This window comes from Ictidomys tridecemlineatus, chromosome 3 (genome assembly GCF_052094955.1).
Source record: "Ictidomys tridecemlineatus isolate mIctTri1 chromosome 3, mIctTri1.hap1, whole genome shotgun sequence".
Lineage (NCBI taxonomy): Eukaryota > Metazoa > Chordata > Mammalia > Rodentia > Sciuridae > Ictidomys > Ictidomys tridecemlineatus.
In genome coordinates, this window is record NC_135479.1 from 197,678,328 (window position 1) to 197,684,842 (window position 6,515).

The 6,515-nt window shown below is 34.4% G+C and overlaps 1 pseudogene; it reads right to left on the reverse strand.

The window, feature by feature from the left end:
• Positions 1-3,770: 3,770 nt before the first annotated feature.
• Positions 3,771-3,897, reverse strand: LOC120890464 (U2 spliceosomal RNA; annotated as a pseudogene).
• Positions 3,898-6,515: the final 2,618 nt, after the last annotated feature.

The following is a 6,515-nucleotide window of genomic DNA, read 5'->3' on the forward strand; positions in this document are numbered from 1 at the left end:
GGAAATCAGCATCTGAGCTGTCTTCCCCAAAAGAGTTGTATCTTCTGTACTTTGTACCCCGAAACTGGACTAAAACCCAAACTTTACACCCGCCTTAGGGGATCTTTAGTTTTTCTTAGGGCTTCTTAAGTTCTGCTAACTGCTGCTTTAGCTTCTGTGATTGGCTAGCTTGCATTCTAGGGACTTCCCAAGGCTTGTGGTTTTCCTCAGTAAATGATGAAGTTCAGTGCCAAGAAGTTGCTGTTCTCCCTAGAGACTACAGACTCTGTGTCTCTAAGGGAAACAGTCCCTGGCGATGTAATAAAGCTCTCTAGTTGGGTTTATATTCAGACTCTGTGTGGTTTCTGAGCTATCTCCTCACAACAACCTCATTCTTCAGATATAATATATATACCCCATAGCCACACCCCCAATGAACTACTTCCTCAAACCACATCCCACCTGCCTCCAGTTACCATTCAGTTAATCCTACCAGGGATGAATCTACTGATTAGGTTAAGGATATAACCCAATCATTTCTCCTCCAAACCTTCCTGCATTGTCTCACAGGTGAGCTTTTGGGGGACTCCTCACATCCACATCATAACATGGGCCAAATTATTTCCCTGAGATCACACAGCTCAAAACTGGTGACAGGAGTTTTGAACCCAAAGCATATATGTCCACATACTTACCACTACAAAAAGTAAAGCAATAAAAAAGTCATTGTGCAGACAATGTCCTTAAACTTAGACTCCTGTTATACATTTCTAGGCTTTATACCCTCATGAATGAGTAGTAAACCCACATAGGGGTGACCTATCTTTTCCAAGGCAATAGAAAAAAAATAATTTATTTTTACCTAGTATTGTCTTAAAATTCAATTAAACAGAATAAATCTTAGTTACTTTTTCACAATGTATTCATTTGTGCAGCACACAAAAGACTTCTAGTTATATCTTACTATTAAGTGTAGAACTTATAGCATTTTTAAAAAATAATTTCAACCATCATAATTATGTTTAAGTTATAGTCACTACAATTTGCTTTCCCACAATATTTTGCTCTCTGCATGCCATTTTCATTTATATTAAAATATATAAGGAGGTGCTACATCTATTATTTTTACACATATGTGAAAGTAACCCTTATATCTGCTTTTCCTTAATTTTTATATAAATTTATAACTTCTATACTCATTAAAAGCCTTCTAGTGAATTTCTCTGATATATGAAGCAAAGATCTCTATTAAGGCCAATTGTTTTCCAAGGCAAAACTTATCTTTCAGATTCTATGAAGACAACTGTAGAATATGCTACACTGACTTGAGTTTTAAGTGAAGATTTGCATTTATTAACTTCGATTAACCAAAATAATGACTAGTCTTGTGCATGTATTAAACATAAAAATTGATTCCTATTATGTTTTGGATCTGCAATGTCTCCCAAAGTCTCATGTCCTCATTGCAGCAATGTTCAAAAGTGAGCTCATGAGGAGTCATTGAATCATGAGGACTCTCAACTCATGGATGGATTAATTCATGGATGGATTCATAGTTGAGTAAAATATTGGGAAGTATTGGACACCAAAGTAAGTGGGGCATAGATATAGGAAGCAGGTCACTAGGGACATTCCCTGAAAGAGTACATCTTATCTCCAACCTCGTTCTGTCTTTCTCTCCTTCTCTCTCCTTTTTAGCCCCCATGAGTTGAACTGTTTTGTTTCACCACAATCTCCCTGCCCTGATATTTTCCCTCACTGCAGGCTCATAGTAATGAATATTGAAATAGCACAGATCCTGAAGAGAAGACGCTCTCATAAGAATCTGTGAAGCTCATTTAGTCTATAAAATGGAGAGCAGAGTAATCAGGAGAACAAAGAAAACATGTTATAGGACTTTCTGAAATATCAAAAATCTTATTATTGAGAAGAGATGATAACTTACATAGATGAGAATTTAAATAGAGAACAATCAGCCAGAAGCTCCCCCCCCCACCCCCAAGCACATGTACATGCTGAGCATATGTGGAGATGTGAATGGAATTTGGCTTGAGATTATGCCAAGGCTATGCCAAGGGGCATGATGAAATGAGATAATGAGAGATCAAAGAGAATGGAAATTAAATACCTTAGAATGATTAAAACAATTAACCATGAATTCTGGAAATTAAGTGTATTACAGTTATTAAAAGAGTGAACCATGAATTTAAGCTGGTTAAGGGAAGAACGAATTATGAAAAATTAGATAAAAATAGGAGTGGTTTTCTAATGTATAAAGTGGCATAAAGTTAGTTATCAAATTGCAAAGATATGACGTTTGGGGATGTAATATTTAAAACAGCTTCAAAATTAAAAGCTATCAAAAAGATAATTAAATTTGATTGAAATATTTAAAAAAAATTTTGATTCGGTAAAATCATCTGAAATTTTTAGGAAGAGATACTACAACATATTTAAGAGATTATAGATGGGAGAACTTGCATCTTCAGAATTTCTACAAAATCACTACAACCAAATCATTATTCTATTGGAACAGAAATAAGTAGGTCAGTGAAACATAAAGGACATTTAGAAGTTGGTGACATTTTATATAATAAAATTTTGTGTATTTTCTGTTCATGTATGTATATACACATAAAAATATAGGTACATATGCAAGAAAAAATCTCCAATATTGATGGGAAGTTAGCAAGATGAATAATACAGTGTGCAAACAATATTCACATATGAGAAATATCCCATCTAAAAATGTATGTAAAAATATTTAAGCATTTTAACAGTCATGGACAAGCAAATAAAATTCAAATTTGTTACCCCTATATTGCTGATAGGTGAAAATTTAGAATGAGAAAATCTATCACTAGTATTTACTGCTAGTACCTAGCAGGTCACATTTCAAAAATATTACGTCTTTAAAAAAATAGTCTGCCCAACAGCTGCTTTATTTATTAAGATAAAAGTATATCTAACTATATAACCTTAGTCCCAGGGATTTATTACACAGAAATAAAATCGCCAGCAAGCAAAGGAAAGGTTCAGGAAATAAATGAATGGAAACAAAAATTATGAGAGAGGTAGAACATGAAGCATTAAATTATTTTTTAAAAATGAACATAAAATGTTCACTTGAACTGAAGGGATTTTTGAGTATATCTAACTCTGAAAAACAAACAAAATAATGACATGCATTTTTATATCCAGTGCATACATGTAGGACACATGCTCTAAACCTACCTCTCTAGTTCTAGAGCTCTAACCATACATAGCTTTTTGAATTTGAATGTTATTGATTAAAATTAAGTAAAATTTAAAGTCAGCACTTCGGTTGTATTAGACACCTTTCAAGAGCTCATTAGTCACATGAGGCCTGTGCTTCCACATTGGAAAGTACAGAAGCTTCATCATTCCTGAAAACCCAGAGATAGGACTACTTAGCACTGTTCTGAGGGCTGGATATAGAAATATAGAATATTAAGCAAAGCTAATATAATTTTTCACCACACTTCACTTGCATTCAAGAAAAAGGAATTAAAAAGATTTATAAAGCATTTCAACTTTCCCAAAAAAGTAAAGATAAAAAAAAATGTCCTCCTGTGTGTATAGTTTTCATAGGCACACCTATAAGTAAGTGTATCTATAACTACATGTAACTTGGGACTACATGGAAGGCTGAGAGATAATGACTTAAAAAAAAGGCACTAGAATATAAGTAAGCAAGAAGGGGAGAAGAGTACATATCTAAAAGGTACATAATAATAAAAAGAATTGTTTATTTCCAGCGGAGAGATGGAACAGGGAATACCATGTCTTGACATTAATGAAATATTAGGTTAATATTAACCCTTATCAAAAGAAATAAAGGAGAAAATCTGAGAGATGTCTCCACACTTGATCTTAGCCAAAAGGCCGAGAAGCGATGAGAGAGATGTCTCATGTAGACAACCGCCCTTGGAAAACTTACACCTTTCCTGACTTATTATGAAAATGGTATTTTCCTGGTTTTTTTTTTTTTTTTTTTGGTAGAAGAAGTTTGTTTCCCCAGTGGATTACAAAAGAAAAGAAAAGAAAGAAATGAAATTGGTTCATTTCTGCAATACTTCCAAATACTTATTTTCTACAGTTTATTCTCTCTTGAGGTGCTCTTTCTGACTTGTACTACTGTGCTTCCATATTGGAAAGTACAGAAGCTTTATCATTCCTGAAAGCCCAGAGACAGGACTGTTTAGCACAGTTCTGAGGTTTGGAGGTAGAAATATAGGATATAGAAATAAAGGAGTGGCTTGATGCAGACAAGAATTTCCTCTGGGGGGGGAAAAATTATCAAGTCTGGAAAACATAAAATACCTTCTAAAGGATCAAAAAACAGCGACCGAGGCAGCAATGATATGGCTGGAGGGTGAATTATGACCCTGGTGAGTAGTAAAGTGACATATTGATTTACTCATGCCTGATCATTTCTCCCAATTTTCCACTCCAAGAATTTGCCAGCCAGAGGCTCTGTGAGATATAGTTTAGTATAGTGTTGGCTCAGAACCTGCCATTCTCCCCAAAGTAGGACAGACCTTGGTGTTCTGAGGTACAACCAGTCAGATGCTGAGGGATCAGGATTGCAATGGAAAGGAAATGCATAGATGTGAACCCCAAATCTGCATCATGTTGAAACAGTGTCCATTACTAAGCTGCTAGAGAGAAAGTGTCTGAGAAACTATGAAAAAAGCCGTGGAAAAGAGGATAAAATTCTAAAAGAGCTGTTGGCAGGATTGAGGTACTGAGAACAAACACACACACACAACTCCCCTAAAAATGGAGATTAAACTATACCATGAAAAGAAACTGCCATGCTAAATGTTTCATGTTTCAAATAAGACTCCTAATAAAGCTTTTCCAAAAGTGGTCAAACAAAATAATAAGAAATCCGTTACAAAGACTGACATGCATCCTGAAAATTTGTCAGGTACTACTTGGATTAAGATAACTTTGTCTTATTCTGTCTACCACATTCTTATCTATTTAGCTATCAATATCTATATGTATATCTATAATCTTTATATATCTGCATACCTGTCTACCTTTCATTTCTTCTTTAGTATGAGTAACATAATTCTGGATCACTACTACTACTACTACTACTACTACTACTACTACTACTACTACTAATAATAATAATAATAATAATAAAAAGCAGGGACTTTGTATTCACCACTGAAATCTTTTGGATATTTAAGAATGAAATGAGAGCAATATATTTGAAAAATGGCATTTTCTCTATTGTCCCATTGCAAAGTGCTTCATTTTTTTTTAAAAGACATCTCTTTTTTTTAATATTTATTTTTTAGTTCTTGGAGGACACAACATCTTTTGTTGGTATGTGGTGCTGAGAATTGAACCCGGGCCACATGCATACCAGGCGATCGTACTACCGCTTGAGCCACATCCCCAGCCCAACTTCACTTATTTTTAATGGTGCTGATCTCTTTAACACTTGAGCTCTCCTTCACTGCACCTTTAGATGTGCTCCTTTTCTGGCAAAACTCTGAGTTTCCCAAAATTTTCTTTGTGTCCTCTTTGATTTTTCCTCACAATTTGACTAAAGCTTACACTAACATCTCTGCTATTGCCTGATTGTTGTGCTGCCTTGAAATTTTATCTGTCAGACAAATTAGTTCATTACCCTTAAGCTGAGCCCCCCATAAAATTGTGGGTCAAGAACAAAATGTATGAGAATTATTTGCTATGGTTTAAGAAGGTGGCCTCTAGGCCTCATTTCTATTTGAAGCCTCATCACTCTAGACCTTACTGACTGCATTTCTATCATCATTCTGATCTTCTGAGCCATGATCTCAAGCATCCATTAATTTCTGTTTACAATATTGTGGGCTTGGTCAGGGTCAATCTTCTTACTCAGTCTATTGATTCAAATGTTAATTCATGAAAGGATCTTTTCAAAGCAAACCCACAAATAAATTTCATTAGCTACGTGGGCATCCTCTAATCCAGTCAAGTTAACAAAAGAAATCATCCAACTAAGCTTCTTTAAAATTACAAGTGTATATTTATCAATGCACCTTGTCTTGACAATCTGGGTTTATGTTGTGTTTTCTGACAAGTGAAAATTTTTGTTCATACTGAATAGGATGCAACACTTCTTTTTTTTTTTGTGAAGTCTCTTGATATATCTGCCACCCATGCTTTCAAAATAATTAGATACAGTTTCTTTATTAATCTTGTTTAAATCACTAGTTCCTTATTTGAACATTATATTGTAGAATAGTTACTGACTCTTAAAAATTGTAGCTTGGTTTAAATCGAATAATACATATGGGTACTTTTCTAATACTTTTCAAACAACATTGGTTTTGCTGAATTTCATGAGATTTTAGCAAGTGATTATAATTGTCTTTTTTAATGGATTAGGGAGTTGAAATTAGAGATTGAGGTCCTCACAATCACACAGATGAGAAGAAGTAAAGCCAGATTCTGTAATAGAAGGTTATTCTTTCTGTCATTTATTGGATGCTCCTTAAAGAAATATGCTT